The 26,373-nt window shown below is 43.8% G+C and overlaps 1 pseudogene; it reads right to left on the minus strand.

The window, feature by feature from the left end:
* Positions 1-19,569: 19,569 nt before the first annotated feature.
* On the minus strand, positions 19,570-21,296 carry LOC747066 (60 kDa heat shock protein, mitochondrial-like; annotated as a pseudogene).
* Between the last annotated feature and the right edge of the window lie 5,077 nt (positions 21,297-26,373).

Below are 26,373 nucleotides of genomic sequence, written 5' to 3' on the forward strand. Positions count from 1 at the left end.
TAAGGTTTGTTATGCATATTCCTCTCAGAGCCATCTCTGGGCTGATATGAGTCTAGAGTCCTCTCTGGTGATTAACAGTTGTTCAGCCCTTCCTGTTACAAGGCAAGTGAAAGGAACAACTTCACAAAGGGAAATTTATGTCCGCTTTTACATAAATAGGGGGAGGATAGAGATCTTTTCTTGCATCTGCTGTTCCTCAAATACCTTCAGCTTAAAATAATTCTTGCGACAAAGTGTCATATTTGGGGGTAGCATATTTTGATCCCCTTTACGACCCAAAGTGGACCAGCAGCATCAGTATCACCTGGGAGCATCTTAGAAATGCAGAATTTCAGGCCACACCCCCAATTTACAAAAACAGATTCTGCATTTTAACAAGACCCTCAGGTGGTGTGATGCACGTTTGCTTGAAATGCACTGCCATAGAATATCTCTTGCTTTGCCAAAGTGGTTAGTGAAACCAAAATATGCAGCCCTCAGTGGGGGTGAGGGGATCATAAAGCCCTTGGACTTGTATGTATCTATTTCATTAGCCCTTAAAGTATGGCAGCATGACCCAACTAAACCCAAACTGAGACCCAGGATCACATTCAGCTCAGCAGTGGGTTTATTTTTCCAAGATCTGTTTATCTGTACAAGTTGCCAAATGGGCAGACAAGGGTGTGGGTGAATGGGGAAGGAGTTGTTTTGTGCACAGGCATTTGCAGCTCCCAAGGGGGAGATAACAGGCCTGGGGAGCAATGAGAAAGAGGGGACAGTATGGCCTCTCCCCCTGTGCTCCCAATCCCAGAACAGCTGGATTAAGTGTTGTTGGAACACAGGGTTGAGTGAGAATGCTGAAGGAGCTGTGTTTCAAAGACTGTGTGAAGCTCTGGGACCCAGGTGACAAGGCACAGCAGAGTGAGAGGAGGACCAGCCACCTGCCTTCCCCAGAACAGGCCCCAGGACCCAGGGCAGCCTCAGCAGAGGAGGATGATGAGGGGCCTTGGGGAGACAGCAACAGCAGGAGGGCCGCAGGGGCAGGGAACAGGAGGAAGGATTCAGAACAGGAGCCACGGTGCACATGAGCACAGATAACATCCTGCCCTGGGGACTCTGAGGACACTGGCGGAGGGCACACCAGGCATTAATATTAACATGGCCTCATTTGCTCCCAGGGTCCGTGAGGCCTCGGACCTGCCAGCGACCATAACACTAACCTTTCTCTCTAACCACCTGACCACTTTTCCTCCAGGTGAACCCTTCTGCTTTCCAGTCATTTTGTCACATTGCGCCTTTGGGCTTTTCTTTTCTTCCATAAATTCTGAAGCAGGTTGACCCTCTTTCCTTTTCCAACAGGATTCTCTTCACACGCAGCTCTTTGTGCCAATGCATGGGGAGCCTCTCCAGATGCTGCCACCCTGTCCCTGCGTTGTCTTTCTCTGAGACATCCGATGCTGGTTGGCTTTGACCAGACCTCCCCCTGGGGACAGCTTCTCTTTCAGTCTCACCCTAGGTTTCATGTCCTCCCAACTCTCCCAACTCACCCATGATCACATCCCTGGGGCTTCATCGCTCACTCAGTAAAATCCCAAGAGGGCATGGCTCCCAGGCCAGGCTGCTGTTTTCCTACGGCCTGAATATTTAATCCCAATTGTCTGTTGCGGTGAGGAGATTCATAGTAACCTTGATTGGGGCTGAGTTTCGCTTTTCTCAGTGCTATATACAGGGCGGCTCTTCGGATGTGCTCATTTGGAAGGGGAGCCTTCACGTACTCTGGGGCTACTTTCCCTTCAGCTGACTGGATGCTCACAAGACTTCACAGTTTCCTTTCCCTCCTTGGTTATCAAACCCTAGGGGCCCTCCCCGCCCCACTAATGTCCACTGACCTGTGTCATGCAATACTTTAAAACACACTAGGCTAGACAGACCCTCACCACATTCCATTCCTACTGGTGAGGTTGCAGAAATCATTCTAAAAGCATACTCCATCTCCTTTTTTCTAGAGATGAAGCGGATAGATCTCATTTCTACATCTTCACGCTTTGGCTTGAATGGATCTTAGATAGGTGTAAGGATACTTGGAATATCTGAACCATCTGTCAGTGCCTGGATCTGAAGACTCTCACACCTCGTTTACCAGATGAGGGGTCAGTCTAATAAATGAGATCTGAGGTGGAAACTTCCATGATCCATTCATCTACAGGAACGAGGAGGCAAACAGCCTGCAGATTCTTCAGAAAGTGGTTTTTAAATGATTTTGACTTCTTGATAAGACAACCTCCATGTCCAACACATAATTAAATGGCAAGCCAGTAAAATAATTTGAAAAGAAATGTTTTTTAAAATATATAGCCTTCATTCATATTCAGGAGAGATGATACAGTTGCAAAACACTGGAGCTGTTTATGTAAAATAATAATAAGGGAATAGTATGAATAATTTTATGCCAGCAAAGGAGACAACTTAAATGAAATGGATGGATCCCATGAAAGACACATTACCCAAGTTTCTCAAGAAGAAATAAATTTCTTTTACTTCTTAATTTAATTATTTTAACGTTTAATTCTTCTTTATTTCTTTTCATTTACTTATTTGAGACAGAGTCTTGATCTGTCACTCAGGCTGAAGTGCAGTGGCGCAATATTGGCTCACTGCAACCTCTGCTTCCCGGGTTCAAGCGACTCTCCTGCCTCACCCTCCCGAGTAGCTAGGATTACAGGCATGTACTACCACGCCCAGTTAATTTTTTGTATTTTTAGTCAAGACAGGGTTCTGCTGTGTTGGCCAGCCTGGTCTCAAACTCCTGTCCTCAAGTGATCCACCCACCTGGGCCTCCCAAAGCACTGGGATTACAGGCATGAGCCACCACACCCGGCCTTCTTAAGTTCTTTTCAATTTATTTCTCAAGAAGAAATAAGCTAAATAGCTCCACTGTGCTGTTTATTGGAGGTTTACATCCACCAGACTAAGGAAGGACTTTCCATAAATAGTTAAGACATGATCATTTATACGATGATTAGACTTGCTGGTAAAAATTCTCACAAACTGCTTGTGTTGAAATATGCATCTTTTGTAAACAAAAGTAACACCACAGATCCAATCTAAAGAGGACATGTGTGTGGGATGCAAAAGCTGTGTGGGCACAGATCTTTGCATTTTAGAACTGCAAGGATAGTAGCCCAGTTTCCGCAACTGTAAGATATAACTGTAGGCCAGAGAAGGTAAGTAACTAGCCCAAGGCCACACAGCTAGTTAGTAAGAACTGAAACAGACCTTCCGCAGATCGTGAATGTTTTTGAACAATGACATGGACAGATTTAGAGGTGTCATTTATAACATGGAATGTTAAACTCATGGGGTCATCCAGAGAAAACAGAGCAGCACTCAGAGGCGTCAACAGGCACCAACACTGAAGCAAAGCAGCCTCAGCTTAGTTCTGCCCTAGTTGTTAAGCCAGCCAACATCCAACTGGGCAAAATTAAGTCACACAGTGTTCCCGCAGCTGGCAATAAACAGATGAGCTTTTCCCTGATATCCCTGTAGACGGGATGATCTAAAAAAAAAAAAAAAAAAAAAAAAAAACTCCCCGAAGTGTATTAAGATTCCAAACAAAGAAGAGTGATGTTGGGGTAAGGCACATTAAAGTGAAAACTTTTCTTCTTTTTGGGAATTCAGACTGGGTTTGGTTTTCCCCTAATTCAAAAGAAGAGAAGGCATGGTACCAACACCCTGATGAAGCCAGGCATCCAATCGGACCCACAAAGCTTCAGCAGTGGCCCTAATACCCACCCTGAGTACAACACACCTCTGCTGGTGGAGCACCAAGCAGTCCTCACTGCTGTGGGAATCTGCATGGCCCCCACTAGCCCATCCTCCCAGGATAGCTGTAAAGACTATAATGAGATGACAGGCATAAGGTTGCCCACATATGGTCAGCACTCAGATTAAACCAGATTGACAGTGGTGGCACTAAAGCAGAACTGCTTCTCTGCTGAGAAGCCAACCTCATGGGCAGAAACTGACACAGTTCCCTCTAACAGCCCAACTGCTGCATCTAAGCCTTTTGAAAGCATCAGACACAAATGTTTCAACACAGACTGTTGCCCTCAGAGCCTTTATAAGGATAAACCTTAGCAGCTTTTGGTTTCTGCAGGAGTTGTGGTTAAGCTTCTTTGGGATTTCTTATGATGTTATATCATGGCATTTGCCAAATATATATAATTTGTTGGGATGGAGTCTACTAAATAAATGGGCCTTGCGTGGCAAGATTCTAAACACAGAGCCCTAGTGCCAGGTATGTGGTAGGCTGGCAATGAACAGGTGTTGCACGGAAGAACCCAATAAATCCACAGTAGTGTTCAAAGAAAACAGACTATTGGTTGGGTCATCAGAATGCGCTGGGTGATCATCCAAGCATGCAGTCAGGATTTTTCATCTATTTCTGCCCCCAAATTTATCTAAAGCTACACAGCCATCAACATTCTGTAGGGCCAGCACACTGTCATGGATTCCATTGGTACCCACCCAGATTCCTTTACCAGGGCTGCCCCTCTCCTCCAGCTCTTACACGTGTTGGCAGCCGATCGCTGCCCAAGTCTCCCAAGAGTTATTTGGCTGACTGGAGCCACTTTACCCAGGAGGTCACACATCCAACTCTGCCTTCACAAGGACAGCCCATAATCAATGACTGATGGACAGGGGTGTGGGGAGGGGTACAAAAGACCCAGCCTTTACCCCAGGGTGGGACAATCCATGGTACAATGCATGTTCCAGAGCTTCTCATGGCTGGGGCTGAGATGTGACTCCAGCTGAGACCACTTCCTTGCTTGGCTGCACTCCCCACCCACCTGACTCCCTTCTCCTGAGAGCTGTCCCGGAATAATTACATGCACAAGAATCCACATCTCGGGTTCTGCTTCTAGGGAAACCAGACCCTCACCATTGCCCAAAATTATGAAAGGTCTTTATATTTTACAGTAAGAATGAGCACGGATGGTTTTGTGGAATTTTTAGAATTCATAAGTAGAAGACATTCCTTCTCTCCTGTTTCATTAAAAACAAAAGGCATATAATTACCCAGAGGTGCCTGGAGTGTCTTGAAACTATTTCCCTCATGAACATCCTTCCTGCCTTTGTTCAGGTCTGTGATGGATCTAATATCATTACTCCAAGAGGCCTTACCTGAAAGACCCTCAAATTGCTCCATCCCCCTCCCTCACCAGTCTGGTTTCTTTCTGCATAGCACATATCACCATTGATATGACAATTTACTTGATGCTTTAACCTGTTTCCCCAACTCTCTAGAGCTCTGCAATGCTTAATACCATAATCACTAGACACATACGGCTATTTTCCATTTAAATTTAAATTAATTAAAAGTATTGAGCCCACCACAGTGGCATGTAGCAGACAACAAATATATGTGAGCCAATGAACAAATAGTTCATGGTAATCATCAGTGATGTCCCTGGTATCTAATTTTGTAGCTTTTATACTAAAAATTGATATTGTCAAGGGTAGGAAAAGAACTGTAAGAACATTTAAGAAAAAATTCTTAAGAAGCTATGAAAGGATATGACTATTACTGGCTGAATTTTTAGCGGATGGTAGTTAATTGTAGGTTAAAAAAACACAGCGCCAACCTCCAGATGGAGACAGCTAGCTAGCCAGAAACTGCTGAGAGTTTTTTGACAGTTATTCAAGGCAGCATAGAAAATATAAAACTTTCCTTTTTTTCCCTCTGAGATGGGCAGATATTTAAAGTCCCACTCCCTCCTCCCAATAGAATAAAAATCCAACATGTATGTTTTTTCTTTGATTGTTAACATGCTCACTTAAGACTAAAAGCCCACACGTCGCGTTTGTGGCCAGGTGAACATGTTAGAAGCAAAATACAAAGACCCCACTCTGTCTCCTTACCTAGCCCTCTGCACCTCAACGCTAACACCACTTTCCTTTCTAAGGAAACAGCTTAATAAAGACATCACTTTGTACTCACGATGAAAAAAGAGCAAGAAAGGAAACATAAAGAGAACCAAGAAGCCTCTGCCGTTTTTGCCTTGTAATGCAGACAAAGCAATTGGAAAAAAGCAAGTAACTAACAAGCATTCCTGAGAACATAGGAATTCCAGAGGTCTTTCAGTTGGTTCTCAGATGCTTTATTTTATTTTATTTTATTTATTTATTTTGAGATAGGGTCTTCTGCCTAGACTGGAGTACAGTGGTGCCATCATGGCTCACTGCAGCTTCAAACTCTCCAGCTCAAGCAATTCTCCCACCTCTGCCTCCCAAGTGGCTGACACTACAGGCATGAGCCACCACACTTAGCTAATTTTTGTTGTTATTGTTGTTGTTAAAGAGATAGGGTCTCACTATGTTGCCCAGGGTGGTCTCAAGCTCCTGGGTTCAAGTGACCTCTCCCGCCTCGGCCTCCCAAATTGCTGGGATTATAGGTGTGAGTCACGATGCCCAGCCTGTTCCCCACTTCTTAATATGAGTATGTATTCCTGTCTTTCATTCATGTTACAGAACGTCTTTGGAAAATATAATCTTCAAAACCAGTAAAACATCTTCAGTTATGCAGTCTTTGTAGAAAATGGTCAGTTCTTTGGATTCTAAGTTAATATTATCAATGGCATTAAAGAAAAAGCACTAAAAGTTCCCAGCAGCCAATGCATGGCTTTTATGCTTATAGCAAACTTATATGCTAATACTAGGAGCTTCCTTATAAATCAGATGACTTGGAGATCTACAATCCTTGGACATCAGTTGACTCCAAGAAAAAGGAGCTTCAACCTAATGTATTTCATTTCTTTCTGTTTCTCTTTTCTTTTTAAATTAATAAGCCCACTGATTTTGGTTTTCTTAACTTGAACACAAGGTAAGACCCCTGTTAGGGATGTAGTCACCTTTTATTTTACATTAAACAGTCTGACCTGCCAGGCCTGTCTTTAATATTACTGAAGAGGTGGCATCCTCTGACATCATCTTTTCTTATCCAGACCGAAAACGTAAACACATTATTACTGACAAGTTTCAATCATCTAGGAGAAGACTTTGATTTGGTGCTAGTAGTGTCTAGGACCAGTCAGAGACACTTACAGGTAAGTTTTAAATGTGTGAGAGATTATATCTCAAAGAGAAAACCCACAATGAACCCAAGCTATTTGTTTTCATGGCTCCTGTAACTCTGCACATGTTCTGTGATGGAGAAAACCTATGATTGCTACCACATGGCCAACTCCTTCATGTATCTTTTCTCTCCATCTTTCCCTGTCTCCATGAACTTATTTCAATTCTAGGACATACCTATGTGTTTGTTCTGAGCCACCTGGAAAGGCAATTAGAGTACATGGACTCTCATGAAATAGTTTTTATATGTTTTTACTTCCAAATATAATTAGAAAGTAGTCAGCTATAAGGCAAAAAAAATCATTAATTACATATATTAACTATCTATGAATTTTCTGTATGTATAGTGAAGCTTATATGTACATACAAGCTTTCGACATAACTGCAATAAATTGAAAAATACATGAAAAAATTTATACATTTATATGTCAACATATAGAAAATTGCTAGGAATAACTAACAAAAAATGTGTATGAGCAACATAAGGAAAACTACAAAACTGTGAGAGGAATTAGAAAAGCCATTTAAATGACTGTCCATTCCAGAATGTAAAAGCCTAATAGACATATCAGTTCTTCCCATTTGTAATTTGTAGGTTTTGTGCAACTGAAGCACTAATACAATTTTTGAGGGAGGACAGGAAGGAGATGAGTAGTGAGTAATGAAGATAGTAAAATATATTACAGAGCTACAATTACAATGTCTTGGTACTTGCACAAGAATTTAAGAAAAAAAACTATAGTTCCAAAATAGATACTACTTTATATGAGAATTTAATGTATAATGAAAGGTGATTACAAACTAGCCAGGAAGGTTAGAATGATTCTTATTCAATATTGGAACAACTGGTTAATAATTTGGAAATAAAATGAATTTAGATTCTTATTTTACAAATAATAACAAAATAACTTCCAGATGAATTAAAAACCATAGAGAAACATAAATTTTACTTTAATATTAATCAAACTACTGAAGAGGAGGGGAGTTTGGAAATGAGAAGCATTAAAAGAGGTCATGGGTAGCAGATCCCAAGAGTTCTTATGGACCAATGTAGGATGGAGAAGTGGAGGATGGGCTGACATCAGTGGTGGCACCCAAAAAACGACAGTGTGACACTGTTTATCAGATAGATAGGTGCCCCAACTGATAAATATCAAAAAGCTCTAGGGCTACCACAATAAAAGACTCTTGCTTGTATGAATCCCAGTGTAAACCTAGCAGCTTTCTCCATCTCTGATCCTCCATTCAAAGCACATGGCCTCCAAGGTGGCCCCAGCAGCAGATGAGAAAGACAATAGTGGTATCCTGGCTTTCAACTGCCTGGAATGAGAAGTGACACATGGCACTTCCACCTACAGTCCAGTGGCCAGAGCTGGTCACATAACCCCAACCACCCCAAAAGATTCTTGGGTTGGTCTCTCTCAAAAGCACAGCCTAGGGCAAGGATATGGGTTGATTTGGGAGGTGATCTCAGACAGCACTAGAGGAGAGTGGAAAAGTGAAGTAGGACAGTGGCATGAAAGAGTAGGTTACTGCTATGGCCAACCTGGGCTCAGTTCTGCTGGGAACCTCTAGAGAGATTGAGTAGAACATGCCTCAGAGTTATCCTTCCAGAGGGGCAAGGAAACTGTGATATTCACCCATCCATTCCCTTCCATTGGTGGTTGAGGGCTGCTCCCAGGACATTAGCTGCCCAGCACTTCTGGGTGTGTGCACCAGATGGGGGCCAACCATGCCCCTGCAACCAAAGAAAGTCATCCAACAGTGTTGCAGTGGCTTGCAGTGGGAACCACCAGAACAGGAAAGATGTGTGCTCAGGGACCATGGACAGGGACTGATAGCATCTGCTAAAGAAGGGGAGCACATGGGTTATCTGGCAAGAACCACTGCCTCTGGCACAAATGGAGAGACCCAAGCTCCAGGGGACTTTGGTTGTAGCCCTCTGAAACCGAAACAACATCTGAACTAAAATGAATAACCAGCCTTGTCTAACCCATTCCTGGAAGAGACATTCCCAAAAAGTTATGGCTGTTATTGCTAGGAAATCTGCTCCTCCAACCAACCCTGAGACCCAAAGATACTTCCTGTAGGGTGCCTTGGACTAGCTTGTGGGTATGGAAACTGCTGTTAGGGGAAATGCCCTGCTAGTCTGGGGGGATTCTGGGATGAAAAAACATGGTGCCATCCTCAAGTGGCATGTGGTGTCTGGGGGTGACAGGTATGCCTTCGCTCACAGAACCTTTATCACAAGTTCCAGATAGACTCAGAGGCCCTCCAGGGGAGGCTACACATCTCCCTGGAGGGCCTCAGAGGCTCTGCTATGAAAACAATGCCTGAGACCAGGAGAGAGCATAAGTTTCTCAAGTGGGAACAGGAAAGTAAAAGCCACTTCTGGCAGCCTGCTCATGTTGCTTCCCTCCATCAGTTGGTGCATTAGGTTAATTATTTATACAAAAAGTAAATACCAAGTTACATTTTAAAATATGTAATGCCAAAATTTTAATTAACATGAGATTTTACTCTAGAAACCACAGGGGTTTATTTTCGGTTTGTGAAATTTTTGTCTGTTTGTGTGGCTTTGTGTTCTCTGCCCTCCACTTCCCCAAAGTGCAGTGTTTCCATTTTACTTCTTATGTAATTACCTAGAGATCATTTAACCTCTACTCATTCCTCAAAGAATTTTCAGTATCTCCATCCAAAAACACAGAGTGGAAAGTTGATCGTTTGTGCTCTTAAAATAAAAACTGAAGGCAGAAAACTAATCTCACATTATATGGCATGACAGATTCTAGCTCAGAACCATCCACAATTTTCTCAATTTTTTTCACCTCCTTTGAACATACAGAAAACAAAAAAAAAGTCTGTGCTTAATCAGGTAATATTGCCAGAATCTGCTCCTACAGGACAGAAGCAGCAAGCGCAATAGAAAAGCTAATAAAGCCATTCAAATCATCTTAATGAGCACTAATTAATGTCCCATAGAAGAAAAATAGACACTGCAAGATGTAGCAGTTTCTCAGAAACTGGTTCAGGAAAAGTCACATCAGTGAGAAAAGATGGGATGGTGAATACGGCAGAACACAGTTCTGGTCTTGAGCTCTTCTGTTCTTGCCATGGACATCTGACACCTGCGGTCCTCATCCTGGTCAGTGGTACCACCAACCACCCTCGACCTCCAAGACCAAGAGTCATCCCTGACTCCTCTTCCCTTCCATCCCCTCCCACATCGCAGTCAACCTCAAAGTCCTGTGGATTCCAGCTCCTGCGTGTCTCTCAAATCCATGCTTCCTCTCTCCCATTACCTTAACTACATCTGAGCACCTGCCCTCATCACATCTTAGCTCAGCTACCTGCAAGCCTCCCCAGATTCTGCTGTCTCAGCCTTCCTCTCTCCCCCTCAGCCACCCCATACACCCTGGGAAAAGTGATGTCTCTAAACCATAAAGCTGGTCATCTATGTCCCCTTCATTAAACACTCCAGTAGTTTTCCAGCTGTTTCTCAAATTCCAGGAGATCCTCAAACCTATCTTAGGAGGGTCCATGAGTTCTCAAAATTGTGTTTTGTTTAACTTTCTGTTTTCACTTTCATGATCACCTTTTTTTAAGAATCAATAGAAACATATTCTGGATCATCTGAATGGCCATGTTATGACTAAGTGCTACCACATAATTTCACCATATATACTCTTGCATTTGTACTGTAGTTGATGCTATGGTCTGAATATCCCGGAAAATTCATATGTTAAAAGTTAGTTCCCATTGTGGTGATACTGAAGGGTGGGGGCTTTGGGGAAGTGATTAAGTCACGAGGGCTCTGCCTTAAAGAATGGATGAGTGACTGACAAAAGGGCTGAAAAGAAATAGCTTAGGCCCTTTGTTGGTTCCTGTTCCTTCCACTGTGTGAAGACACAAGGTCCATCCCCTTTGGAGTGTGTAGCAACAAGCAGTGAATAAGCCTTCACCACACATTAAGCTTGCAGGTGCCCTAATCATGGCCTGCCAGTCTCCAGAACTGTTGGGAATGAATCTCTGTTCTTTACAAATTACCCAGGCTCAGGTGTTTTCCTATGGCAGCACAAACAGACTGAGACAGTTGGCATCAAGAAACATTATTTTAATTATCACAGGCTAATGAGAAAATAACAAATCAGGTTTAGTGTATAGAAAGGAAACTGATGAGAAAATTGAGCCATCATAAAACCTTGTGGCATGGCACACTGCACACCAAATTCATAAGAACCTGAACAACAGCTGTTATAACCAGAAATAGGGATTTCATTTTAGCAAAAATAACTTCATCCAGAACATTAAATTCATGAGGTTAATCCAAATGTATTTGACTTGTAGCTGTGTTGATATTTTATTTATATATTTGTTTTGGTTATGTGGTCATATGAAAGCTCTAAGTATAAAGAGTTTAGACCCATGTAAAACTACTACATATCTGAACTGCACTATAATAAAAATAAGTTAAGCAACACTAGGAATCTACAAGAATTTTTTCCTTTAAAGGAATTCCCATATTACTCTTATTTGAGAAACTGTGGCCTCAAAATGAGGCTTAAGCTTCATAACAAGACATATGTGGGAGAGTTGATATTCTCTGACTTTTTCTTCCATCCCAGCCCCCATCCCCTATTTCCCAGCCCCCTGCCCCCACAATTAGTTCTGACCAATGGGCTGTGGACAAAAGCAACATTGCATTCATTCCAGACGAGCCAGAGAGACACTCACCCTCTATCTCTTCCTGCACTGGTGACTACAGTGGCCACATTTTCCAGATGGCAAGGCTGAAAACTGGGAGAAGCTCTGTCTACTTGGCTATCAATTGACCTGTGAGGGACACACATTGTGTGTGAGAAGTAACCTTTGTTGAGTTAAACTACCAAGATGATGAAGTTGATTTGTTACTGCAGCAAAGCTTAGAAAACCCTCCTGACTAATACACTTCATGAACTGAGCTCTGCTCCCTGATCAAGTCCTCCCCATCACACTCCATGCTCCAAACAACTCTTAGTTCAGTGACCTGAACACACCAAGCTGTTTCATCATGGCAGCCTACTTTTGCACATGCTGTTCCTCAGTCTTAGAATACTATTCCACACACTCTTCTGCCCTCCTCCAATCCCAGACACAGTGATTTATCCATCAAAACCCAGTTCAGATTTAATTACCACCAGGAAGGGTTCCTCCCTTTCTTAACTCTCTTACCTGCCTCTCCATTACCCTAACGCCACAGAGTGCTCATCTCACCATATCATAATCATACATTTCTATGTCTCACACCTCCTCACCCACTCCCCGCAATCACACTGTGGCAGGGGCAGTGATGGGCCAATGGCTTATTCATCTCTACATCCTCAGGGCCAGCATGCAAGAGCAGGCAGTATTTGGCCATTTGGCCAGGAAGAATTTCCTCCAGGAGGCTGGTCCTAGGGCATTTGAAGGAAGCTGAGTTTGATCCATTACCTACCCAGTAGGAACATCCTACTCAACAGCAGCAATTCCTAGCTCTCTCTACCCCAGCTCCAGGCCAGACCTGCCTAGGAGGCCTGAACCCTCCCCATCATCTCTCCAAACACAGTGCTCTTCAGGTCCCACAAAAGACTCAGGCTTTACCCAAGAGGGAGTAGCCTAGGGCCTTGTACTCAAAATGTGGTCCCTGAAGAAACAACATCTACATAGTATTCCATGGTGTATATGTGCCACATTTTCATTCTCAGCAAACTATCGCAAGGACAAAAAACCAAACACCGCATTTTCTCACTCATAGGTGGGAATTGAACAATGAGAATACATGGACACAGGAAGGGGAACATCACACACCGGGACCTGTTGTGGGGTTGGGGGAGGGGGGAGGGATATCATTAGGAGATATACCTAATGCTAAATAACGAGTTAATGGGTGCAGCACACCAACATGGCACATGTATACATATGTAACTAACCTGCATGTTGTGCACATGTACCCTAAAACTTAAAGTATAATTTTAAAAAAAAGAAAGAAACAACATCTACAGAACTTAGGAGCTAGGGAGAAAAGCAGAATCTTAGGCCCCACCCTAGACCTCCTGAATCAGAATCTATATTTTAATAAGATCCCCAGATGATTCATATGTCCAGTAATATTCGAAAAGTACTGGCCCCAGGCAGCCAAACAGAATCCATTCAGCTAAAAGGTAACTTTAATAACAATACTTTTCATTTGTAATAATATCTGGTAATTGCTTTACATCACTAAATCCTCAGAGCAATTTGAATATGCCCATTTTACCAATAAGGAAAACGAGGCTCAGAGTATTTGGGTATCTCGCTCAGGATCACATGGGTTTGAGGGGCCAGAGCCCAAATGTGAAAGCAATTCTGATGGACTCACCCCCATAACTACACACTACATGACACCCTGCCCTTTGCAAATTCTGTCAACACTTAGCCTTCAAAACCAGCCCAAGCAGCTCTGGAGACTTCCCTGTCCCTTCATGCAGCCACTGATCTGGTGATTATCTCTATTCTACCACTTGCTATCCACATCATGATGCCTCTACATACACCACTGTCCCCAAGAGATTGCCAGTTGTCTCTGTATAAAGATTTTATGGGCTTCCCCTATAATCACTGGATGAGTCCATGAAAATATTTCCCCTTTGACCATCAAAGAACACTCTGAGGCTGGCTGAACAATTGCTATTAAATGAATGGTGAAGATACTGAGGTTCCTAGAGAAGTTCAGTGACTTGCCCCAGGTCACCAGGAGGCTTCAGAACTCTGAGGATGGAGCCAAACTCCCCTCCCCAATTCCCAGTACAGATGTCTTCTTCCCACTCTTTCACTTTCCCTAGATTTCTCTCTTCTGACCTACATTACCAAGCAGTTAACAAAAACATTCTTTTCAAAGAACTCCCCCACATATGCATCTTCAAAAGGGGCTCTGCTCCACCAGCAGACGGGCAAAATTTAGACATTATCAAGAGGCCACCAAAGGAAAAGGTGAGGAAACTCAGGATGCCAGATCAGATACAATGACCCTCCTGGATCCAAGGAAAGGAAAACGTCTTCAAGCAAGAGCCTCCAACTAAAGCAGCCCATCCAAGCCCCTACCCAGTAACCTCACCGTCAAGACAAGACCCCTCTGAGAACTTCTGGAGGCTGGTGGAGACCTACCCACCCTCCCTGACCAGGCACCACCACCCGCCTGCAGGCTGCAGGATTGAGATTCCACCAGCCAAAGCAGCCCTTTTCCTCCCCTTTGTTGGCTTTAGAAAGAAACTAAGACCGGCTTGTCCAAAGAAAACCAAAACATCTGCCTGAAATATTCAAATATTTAGGGGAAAAAAGGGGAAAATCCCTCTTTGGGGGATTTTTTCTTGGGAAAAAAGAGAAGCCAGAAATGAGATCCTGGGACAACTAAGCAACTCTGTTTTTTGCTTTTCTGAGCACCACGCCACCATGATCATTGAGTACTGTGTGCACTGCCAAAGATGCACTGATCAGGGGGCTAGTGGACACTGAACACCTGTCTGCCAATCCGTTGCCTGGGCATGGGGATCCATCTGCCCAGAAGGGAACACCTTTTGTGAATTCATACAAAGGCACCCTACAGGTTAGCATGGGCTACCTATTACCGATGTTAGTCATGTTTGGATAACATAGGAAGAATAAAAACATTGACAGTGAGAAGGGTCCATGTTTTTATCTGGATTCCTTAGAATCAGATCCTGAGATAAGAATTCCTATGAAAGTGTATTAGGAGATATTCCTAGGAAAAAATGGTAGGGATGTGAAGAAGTAAAACAAGAAAAAGTAGCAAGCCAAGCGAGGGAAACAAGCCAAGCAAAGAACCATAGAGGTCAATTTGACACAACTCCACATTGGATCTCTGGAAACAAAGGATGTCATGCTTCAGAGTGTCCCAATCAAGGGCAAAGAAGCTGGACTATTTATACTCCAGCACCCATCAGTCATTGAGGAGGGGCTGCCCCAGGGGAGATGTAAATTCCCAGGCACTCCCTGTTCTGAGTCCCTACAAACATAGGCTCTGCCGCCCAAGGGTCATCCTCCAACAAAGAGATGGAGGGACTGGCAATTGGAAGTGAAGGCACCCAGGGTACCAATATGCACCAAGATGGCAAAGCTCACCATAAAAGAACATGACTCAAAAATCTTTCAAACCTAAATGAAAGGAGTTACAGAACATCTTTCAGAAAACACTTTCTGCCCCTCTTTGTTCTTTCTTCAGTGAAGCAATTTAAATATTAAATTGAAATGCTTTTCTAAAGTTGGGCTGTGAGGCAAACCCAATACTCTTTTCTTTTTTTTTTTTTTTCTTCCTGAGGGTCTTGCTTCTTGCTACTTTATCCTAAGGATAAGCACAATGCTTGCCTATTGCTGTAGATGCCTCATTGATCGAGATCATTAGCTCAACATCAGCCCAACAGATCTCCGCTGTAAGCAGTAACACAGACACTTCACAGCTCCTAATACAATCATCAAAGTGCAGGGCCACCTAATTAATGCCAAGAGGTTTTATGACAGCCAATGATGAAGGTGGGACCCTGCTTCAATTTGACAGCTGTCATCTTGGACAATACATCAAGGAAAGGAAATGGAATCAACTAGGAGGGGGTGAGGTGGAGGAATGACTAACTGTTAGGAATGAATAACAACCGAGTTCCCTCCACAACTTCTCACACACTTCCCCCCTCCCAGCAGGCAGATACTCTGAAAAGGTGTCCCCAGACGCCTCTGCCAAGGACTGGCACAGCCTTCTCCCTTCCTTACCACACCTCGCCCCCAGGGCCAGACATGGAAAGGAGTGTAAATGTGATCCTATATTTGAAATTAATTGATAGGATATTTCACGAGCTCAGATTTTTTTATATTAATTCCCAAATGCTCTGCCTGTATCCTTTTTCCTAATCATCTTTGGTTCTTCTGTGTTTCTTTAGTTCTAAGGAGGGTTTCTTGTCATTTAGATGGGTCAGAGACCTCTAGAGACCTGGATCCAACTCCAGCTCCGCTGCTATGGAGCCGTGTGACCCTGGGCAAGGCACAAGCTCTGTGGGCCTCAGTTTTCTCATCTGAGAAATGGGGATAATTCCATTCTTTACAGATTTGTGGAGAGGATGAAATACGCTTAATCTAGGTGAAGCACTTGGCATGTTGAGTTGCACAATAAATGTCAGCTCCCTCCCTGCGCCTTCTCCCTTCTGCAGCCTCACCGCACCTGCACCTTGAAAGACACCCAGTGCGTTTCCCAGGAAGGGCCCCCCTGCTGGCGAGGGAAATAAAATCAGCTCCGGAGAGCGTTATTCCCCTAGAAAGCAGGTTTCAGGTGGTGTACACCCGCACGCGCGCGCGTTTACACACACATACACACGTACACACACATACACACACACAGTCCTCCGTACACCCACGCGGGGTCTGGCACTGCTGCTCCATCCCGCACGGAGCGGGGTCCAGAGTTAGGGCGAATGAGTCCTCCCGCCCCCGCCAAGGTGGCGCCCAGAACGGGTCGGTGCCGGAGCGCACGGTACTCACCCGGGGCAGGCCGCGCCGGGCAGGCTGGGGCTGGCCGGGCCGGGGGCGGCGGCGGCTGCGGGGCTGGAGTGGCGGCGGGCATGGCGCGGCGGCGGGCTCGGGGAGAGCCTGGAGCAGAGGTGGCAGCGCGGGGACGCGGCTCGACGGTCGAGCAGGCGCGGGAAGGCGGGGCGCGACGAGCAGCCACGAGCCCGCGCCGACTCTCCCTCTTCTCTCCCTCCCGCCGCCCGCCGCCCGCCTGCCAGCCCCGCGCCGCGCAGCGCCCGGCGACAGCCACCGGGAACGTCTCCGGGGGCGCGGGGCTTAGCAACCGCGCACCAGCTGCAGCCGCCCTCTCTGCGCCGGTCCCGCCATGCGCGCCGCTCCTGGCCCTGGAGGCCGGGAGGGGCCGGGCTTTGAACTTGCTCCCACACCCCCTGCTTCTCCAGTGAGCGCCCAAAGGCGGTCCCGCCTCTCCCCGGTCGGCGGAGTCCAGCCTTTCTGCTCTCCTTCCCCGCGCAGCTCCGCGGTGGAACCTGGCTGCGCTGGGTTTTGAACGTGCGGTTTGCCCCTGTTCTCTGTGGGTGGGTGGCAGCCCAAAGGCGACCCCAGGACCACCAGCCATCCTCGTGCCTCCCTGCAGGGCAGGGGCCAGACTTTCCACACCACTTCCTTCCTCCTATGCCATTCCCGCTCCTTGGATACACTGACTGTAGGTCCCAGGGCCGTTCTACTCTAACACCCTTGTTGCCCCCCAGATTCAGAGACCTGCTTACACTCTGGTCCACACCCATGGTCTCAAAGACTTAGGCTGCAAAACGTTCCTCCAGCCTAGTGGCTTCTTGGTACCATCTGAAGGCAGCTCGATGGCCCCTTGCTTTGTTGTACCTCTTCCCAGCACCACACACCTGTTCCTCATATTTGCAGGTCCCTCAGGTCTGCAGTGCGGGGTCTGGGGACCCATATTCCCGGGTACTGACTCCCAGATCTCTCCTGCGTCAGATAATAAATTCACTGGATCAGCCATACCCTTCTCTCCACAGGGCCGTTGACATGATTACAGAGTGGTCTGGCTTTTGCCTTTATCAATCAAGTCACAAAGTGGTCTTGTCTGTTGGGTCTGATGTTGCTGTTCTGTGAAATTGTTTATGCTCAACAGAACGCCAAGGCCGAGCTGATAGAACCAGACCAGCTCCCACATGGCAGAGGCTGTCTTTCTCTTTATCACACATAACAAGAAGCCTGGAAGAAGGCTCCTCTGTGTGTGTTCAGCTGCTCAGGGATGACGTTAAGGACTCAGTCTCTTTCCATGATTCCACATGGCCACCTTCAACATCTTGCCTTTTCTCCTCAGACTTGTTGCCTCAAGGTTCCAAAATGGCTGCAACAGCCCCATGATGCTGCTGTGCAAAAAATAACTCCTGGTTCTAGCTGGTTTGTTGGCCAGGTACTCTGAAGTCATCATCAAGGACAGTTTTCAGCAATCCAGTTCACCAATGGTGAACACAACAAATGCCCTGCCTTCAAGTCACTCACCTTCTAGTAGGGGGAGACAGATAACAAAATACACAAGTATGGTGATAAATAGTATGAAGAAAAATGAACCAAGAAAAAGGGAATGTGATTATGTAAGTTGAGTGGTTGGGAAAGGTAACATTTGAGTAAAAACCTGAAGGAAGAACCTATTGGAAATCTCTCTGGGAGACAAGTGTCCTTGAGATACTTACACACTTTCTTTTTAAAATCACTTACTTTTCTCTTTAACAGCCACTCTTCCTGGCCCTATCACCTATATTTTAGGAGAAAATAAAAGTTAAATAAACTGAGTTTTAGTAAAAAGGTTTAAGCTTTCTAAAGGAGAGATCAGATGACTTGTGTTTTCTTCCTTGCAAAAGCAGCAATCTCACAGTGTTTAATTATTGGCTGGATTATCATGATTTAAATATGAACTAGATATACACATATCAAGCAATCACAATGAACACCTTAAGTTATCAGATTACTTCACAAGAGTGAGGGATATATCTTGTTGAATATTGGCAAAGAAATTGCTAATTGCCTACTCAACACCTATTTTCATTTCCGATCTGGTATTTTTAAAAAAATGTTTTTTAGCTAAGCATACTACCACCTGCAATTTAAAAAAAAATACACTTTCTAGCCTCCCTTGCAGCAAGGAGGGACCATATGAAAAGTTTCTGGCCAATGAAATATAATTGTAAGTGTTGTATTGGATTTTCAGTAGATGCCTTAAAGATGCTGATTTGGCTGACAGATGCACTCCTTTGTCCCTTTTCCTTCGTCCTGGAATCCAGGTATAATGATGTGGTAGGTGAGATTATTAATTTCAGTTATTCACTCCATTCCTCAATTGAATTGGACAATCCACCCTTTATGGTACTTGGAGTGTGTTTCCCTGTACCTTGACTTTAGGCTTGGCCATCTTTCTTTTTCTTTCTTTTCTTTTTTGTTTTGTTTTGTTTTTAACTTTAAACAATTTTTTATTACACAAAGGTTGTCACATAATTGGATATTTCTCTACTTTGTACATAATTATTCTCACCCTCCACAGAAAGTCTGCTTAACTTCTCATCTGGTGGTGGCAAGCACTAAAATCCTGATTTTAACAGAATAGTAGTAAAAATGCCTCAGTTATTTAAGTTGAAGGCAGTACATTGGTACATGACTCTTGTACCCAATATCAGGAATGTACAAATGTCTTTTTATTCAAAAATACAAAATAAAGTATTGATAGGCATGGACAATGACAGCAGTAAACCATTATATATTTTGTCAACTGAAACCAGTAACTGATGGTTATAATGATTTCTTAAACATCAGCCAGCCTTTTCTTCATTTTCTCCAACTGACTTCTCTGAAGTTATTGGTGAGGAACACTGCCTTGACTTCCTGTCACAGTTCATTAATAAAGGTAAAGCACTATTCTAGGAGTTACAACATGCCCCCTCCCATACCACATCCCATTCCACCCATTGCACCCATTCCAGGGTCCTTCTCTTCTTTAGGAATTTCTGTGACTACAACTTCTGCTGTAGTTAACAGAGAGGCCACACCAGCAGCATCCAATAAAGCAGTTCTCACAACCTTTCTTGGGTCAATAATTCCTTTTCCCACCATATTCACAAAATCTCCGACCCTAGTAGCATCATAACCAACTTCTGAGGAACGTTGCATAATTTTCTCAACTATCAAAGATCCTTCAACACCTGCATTCTTAGCAATGGTCATTGCTGGAATTTTGAGTGTTGTTCTGATTGTTTATATACCAATTATTTTATCTTCATTAGCTGGAGTCAATGAGTCCAAGGCTGGAATGCACCAAAGCAGGGCACAACCCCCTCCCAAAACAATGCCTTCTTCAACAGCAGCTCTTGTAGCATTAAGGGCATCTGTAACTCTGTCTTTCTTTTCATTCACTTCAACATCACTTGTCCCACCAACCTTTAGCATAGCTATCCCATCTGAAAGTTTTGCCAGTCATTCAGTTTTTCCTTTTCATATTCACTAGTTGTGACATCTAACTGCTCAATGATTTCTTGAATATGTTTTTCAATTTGAGCATTGTCACCTTTTCCTTTTAAGAGCATGGCATCATCTTTGGTCACAATGACCTCTCCAACTTTTCCTAAGTCATGAGGCTGAACATCTTCAAAATTTAGGATCAACCCCTCTTCTCCAAACACTGCACCAACAGTAGTAACAGCCATATCTTTGAGCTGGTTCTTTGTCACCAAACCCTGGAGCCTTGACTGCCACAACCTGAAAATCAATCTTTAGGCTGTTCAAGACAAGTGTACTTAGAGCTTCTCCACCAACATCTTCAGTGATTATGACCAAAGGCTTACGGTGAGCACTGGCAGTTTCAAGAGCAGGTACAATGGACTAGACACTAGAAATTTTCTTTTCACTCAACAGAACATATGCCTCCTGGAATTCACATTTCTGACCTTTTGATGTATTAATAAAGTATGGAGAAACATAGCCTCGATCAAACTTCAAGCTTTCAATAATTTCTAATCCATCATTCAGTGTTTTCCCATCCTTTACTGTTATGACACCCTTTCTTCCCACCTTTTTCACTGCATCAGAGAGGATATGGCCAATTTCTTTGTCTCCACTTGCAGAAATTGTAGCAACCTGCGCAATTTCTTCAGGGGTGGTCACAGGTTTAGACTGCTTTTTAAGTTCAGCTATTACAGCATCAACAGCTAACATCACACCTCTCCTGATTTCCACTGGATTAGCACCTTTGCTAATCTTCTCAAAGCCTTCCTTGGCAATAGAGCATGCCAGTACAGTAGCAGTGGTAGGGCCATCCCCAGCCTCTTCATTTGTGTTATTGGAAACATCTTGAACAAGTTTAGCTTCACTATTTTTATATTTATTCTTTAAGTCAATTGACTTTGCAACAGTCACACCATCTTTTGTTACTTTGGGACTTCCCCAGCTCTGCTCAATAATCACTGTTCTTCTCTTTGGCCCCATTGTAATGGCTACAGCATCGACTAAAAGGTCTACACCTTGAAGCATTAAGGCTCAGGCATCTGCACTGAATTTTACATCTTTGGCATAAGCCCGAGTGAGATGAGGAACCAATACCCTGGACAATGGTCTTATCTAAAGACAGTGGGGAACCGAAGCATTTCTGTGAGGTGGTGGCAGGGCATGCCCGGGGCGTGGCGAGGCAGGTCGGCAGTGAGTGAGGCCTTTTTTTTTTAAGACTTAGTTTCGCTCTTGTTGCCCGGGCTGGAGTCCAATGGCGCAATCTCGGCTTGCTGCAACCTCTGCCTCCCAGGTTCAAGTGATTCTCCTGCCTCAGCCTCCTGAGTAGCTGGGACTACAGGCGCACACCACGACACCTGGCTAAGTGACCATCGTTCTTACTTAGGCCAGTAGGATGTTATTGAACATAATGTGAACAGGGGGTTAGAAAGTACTCCCATGGTTTGGTTTGCCCAGGTATGCTTCTGCCAATAGCCTAAATATCTGCTGGTCCGAGATAAATGTGGAGAAATATGATGCAGACCTAAACTTCAACAGGTAGCTAAGTTCGGCCAACCTGCAGCCTGAAGCAGACCTGTAGGAAGGAGACAAAAAAAAATGCCCATTGTTGTAAGCTACTGAGTTTTGGGCTGGTTTGTTACTCAGGATTATTGCAGCAAAAGTTAGCTAACATGATGGTTGATGATGATTGGAGCCCCAGCAGCCTACTTAGGTCATGTGGTGGCCTTAAAAGTGGAAGCCAAGCCCTAAGGATCACTGAGCAGAAACGCAGAATAACCCGTAGTCCCTTGACATCATGAAGCCACCACACCACCCCAAAGTATTAAATTTGCACTTCCTTTTTAAGAGAGAATAAATCCCTATATGATTAAGCTGCTATAGTAGGAGTCATCCCTTGTTATTACCTGTCAAATGATGATTTGTATCAATTCACTCAAAAAAGAAAACACTTTGTTTCACATTAAGAGAAACATTGAACACACACAGTATCAACATTTAAATGTAAAGTAGAAGAAGAAAAGGATCATCATGCTTACAGTAAGCCACTTAACTAGGAACTCATTTAGCATAGCTAAAAAGAATGGAACAATAGCCATTGTGGTCTAGCCAAGGTGTCAGGGCTATTTTGGTTGCAGGTGAGCAAAATTCACTCAAGCAGCTTATTTTAAGTGGCAGGGAGCACAGGGCATTTTAAAGATATCTGAAAAAATCTCAAACACATCCAAGAGCTGATTGGTGACCACCTCAGGACCTTACTCTCAAATGTCCCCCACAATAGCTGTTTCAGAATCCAGTTTCTCCAAGGAGAGAATATAGTTGGCCCAGACTATTTATTCTAACCAGGCCACTTAAATCATTAGCCAGCACTGGATTGGCTGCTTTGGGATGGGTGTTCATCCCTGGTCCAAACAATTGTGGCTCAGTGGAAAGAAGATAGAGGAAGAAGCATTGAATGACAGTCATTCTGAAGCTCTGCATGGGACATTTTAAGCCAGGAGGGGAAGTTACATATGGCAGGCAAATTGACTGGCATATCCAAGACACCCAGTAAGCTTTGTTGAGGAAAGAAAGAAAACATTTCCAGGAATTCAAGCCTGGGTAGGATACCATTGTGTTTGTAGGAGTGGTTGGAGGAGAGAGCTAGACAAGAGGCATGATGAAGCCTCTAAGAAAAATGTCCCTACCTCATGGCATCAGCCAGGATGACTCCAGATTGAAATTCAAGAAAAGAGAAAAATTCTTAATTTTCTATAAATTGATATTCTAACAAATTTGCAATGTGTTTCTTCACTCTTGTCATCATGTTGATAGAACATCTTTATGTGCCTCCCCACCCCAAGATGTCACCATCTCTTTCCTTCCCTCCCCAGGTAAACTTCTTGAGAGATTACTTTATGTTCCCCAACTATACTCCCTAACCTCTGTTGAGCTCCTCAGACCAGCTACAATGTGACAAATTTCCCTATCTCTCCACATTGCTGCGTTAACTGGATTGCTAAAGACCTTTCATCTGCCAAACTCAGTAAACACAATTCAGTCTTATTTTATTTCATCTCACTGCAGCTGTGACCAGTCTTGAAACTCTCTCCTGTCCTGATCTTTATAGCACCAGTCATTTTTGATTCTACCCCTTTTTCCCAAGGCAACCATTTTTCCTGCTTTGTGGTTCTTCCTTCATTTGTCCTTACATGTTACCTCTCAGTTTTATTCTTGACTTTGCTAGACTCAACCTGGGTGATCTTATCTAACCCCTCAGCTGTAAATTCAGAGGGATCTCATCTCATCTCTCCCAAATCCAATTCAGTTGCCTACTAGAAAATTCCCATAGATATCTCATAGCTACCCTTTACAATACAGCCGAAACAAAACTCATCATCTTTCCCCCATATCTGTCCCTCCTACTGGATTCTCAGTCTTATATAACTTAGTTTTCCAAGCCACAAATCCAGGAATTACTGTCAACCCCACATTCAGTCACCAAATCCTCTGTTTTCTACTCTTCCTTCCTACCTCTCCCCATTGCCTTGTTGAAACTCCCATTGCATCCCTCTAGACCACCCCAAGCATCTCCTCTCTTACATTGCTGCATCCTCTCCATCCTTTTTTCCAGATTATCAGCCCTACTAGAGTCAAGGAAATCTTTCTCCATACTGATCTATATAATTATATAATTTCCCTGTTTAAAAATCCTCCAGTGGCCTTATGTCTCCTGAGAGTTAAAAGCTAGACTCCTTAGTAGGATCTTCAAGGCTTTTCAACCTCGAGTCCTATCTACCACTCAACCTTCATCTCCTGCCATTTTCCCACAGATACTCTGGGCTCCAGCTAGTACAAATTCCTTGCTTGATCTTGGCCACTATCTCTTCCATACCCTGCTCCATACTCTGCCACTGTGCAGCCCTCACTCAAGCATTACTTCCTCTAGGTAAGTAAACTGCCAAGCCATGATTCAAGCTCATGATCTTCACCATTAACTATTCTGTCCCCCTGCCCCATCACCACCACCAGCAGAAGGATGGGAAAATAGGGTGGGCCAATGTGCTTAAAATGTCTACATCATGGCCAATCTGATCTCTCCCCAATGCTGACAACTGACCCAGACAGTGGTACATTCTCTCCAGCAGTGATTCTTACCTACCTTGAAGTCAGCCAAAATCTCTCAGTCTGGTTTGGCAGACTCTTCATGTTTGACTTGAGTTTACTCTAGTGAAAGGTTTCAAAAGGAAAAAGTCAAATCTCCTACCTGAGATAAAATGTGGGATTTCCCGTGGATATCACTGATCCATGTAATCTCTCTTCTTACTTTTTTTTCAGATAACTGTGTGTCAGCCTGTGTGTAGATGTGGTTTATGAAATATATCTAAAAATGTTACCACTTTTCCTGGATGCAAGCTCCTGCTTTTAAACAAATCAGTTTATCTCCAGTGTCTGGTAAAGTTGCCATCTGGACCCTCCTGATGCCCACAAATATGGCACTCCATGCTGTAAAAGCAAGAGGCAGATAATTGTTTCTGTATTATAGCAATAAAAACAAAATCCTTTGCAAAACTACTGATCAATTTTCAAATGCAGAATAGTAATAAGAGGAAAGTCTGAAATATTCTCAAGTCCTTAAGTACAGTAATAGATTCAAGGCAAGATTTCAAGTATCATAGGATATTATAACACTTTAAAAACTGCATAAGCATTTCTCAAAACACTTCCTATACTTAGACATACAGTTAGAAAACTGAACTGGACTTAAATATGAAAAAGCTAGACCATAGTATAACAATATATGTGATCTCCATTGAATTACCAAGCCTGCCTTCAAAAAAAAAAAAGAAGAGGGCCAGGTATGGTGGCTGTCACCTGAAATCCTAGTGCTTTGAGAGGCCAAGGCAGGAGGATCACTTGAGGAGTTTGAGGCTACAGTGAGCTGTGATCCCGCCTGGGCAACAGAGGCTGTCTCTAAAACAAAACACAAAACAAAGAAGGGATAATAAGTAAACGATAAGAATAAGGCATGTGTGCATACAAAGTTAAGAGTCATGCATATGTACATGCCCATTTTCAAAATATATATGTATGGTTCATGACTATATATGGGACACACTGAAACTGAAAGTGCTATGAAGAAATGTTTATCTTAGGGGCTCAAATTCTCTTATATAAAAATTCAAAATAAATTTATCTATGATTCAGTTGGCCTTGGACAAATTCTTTCTGTTCATCTTAATGTCAAAGGATAGGAAGTCACCTCAGATAAGGGTGGTGTTCTCAACAACAGAGAGAAAGTGAACAGAGCTTTCCTGGTTCTTGAATTTAGCTTAAGGACTTGCTGCTCTAGGGCAGGGGTCTGCAAACTATATGACCCTTGCAGCCAAATCTGGCTCATTGACAATTTTGAGAAATAAAGTTTTATTGGAATACAGTGTTCCTTATTTACTGGAATGCCCATGCTTCTTCTACCACACCTTGCTGCCTGATCAGTTATTCATTTATTCATCAAATAAATAATTATTGAGGGCTTCAGGAGCATCTTCTATGTTCTAGATGCTATGCCAGGCACCAAGGACATAAAGATCATTAAAAATAATGGAGACTGACACCAGAGTAAGATCAATTCTTTTTTTTTTTTTTTGAGACAGGGTCTTACTCTGTCACCCAGGCTGGTAGCTCACTGCAACCTCGACCTTCTGGGCTCCAGCAATCCTTCCGCTTCAGCCTCCCAAGTAGCTGGTAGCACAGGTGCACAGCACTGCACATAGCTAACTTTTGTATTTTTTGTAGATATAGGGTTCCATCACGGTGCTGCACAGGCTGGTCTTGGAATTCCTAGGCTCAAGCAATCTGCCTGCCTCCACCTCCCAAAGTGCTGGGATTACAGGCATGAGCCACCATGCCCAGCCAGATAAATTTTAAATAAGATTGATGTGACCCCCACCCCAGAAATCCTTACCCACAATCCAATTAAAAAATTAAGAATAAGCTGGGCACGGTGGCTCATGCCTGTAATCCCAGAACTTTGGGAGGCTGAGGCAGACGGATCATGAGTTCAAGAGATAGAGACCATCCTAGCTAACATGGTGAAACCCCGTCTCTACTAAAAATACAAAAATTAGATGGGCATGGTGGTGCGTGCCTGTAGTCCCAGCTACTCGGGAGGCTGAGGCAGGAGGATCACTTGAACCTGGGAGGCAGAGGCTGCAGTGAGCCGAGATTGTGCCACTGCAA

This window comes from Pan troglodytes, chromosome 2 (genome assembly GCF_028858775.2).
Source record: "Pan troglodytes isolate AG18354 chromosome 2, NHGRI_mPanTro3-v2.0_pri, whole genome shotgun sequence".
Classification (NCBI taxonomy): Eukaryota; Metazoa; Chordata; class Mammalia; order Primates; family Hominidae; genus Pan; species Pan troglodytes.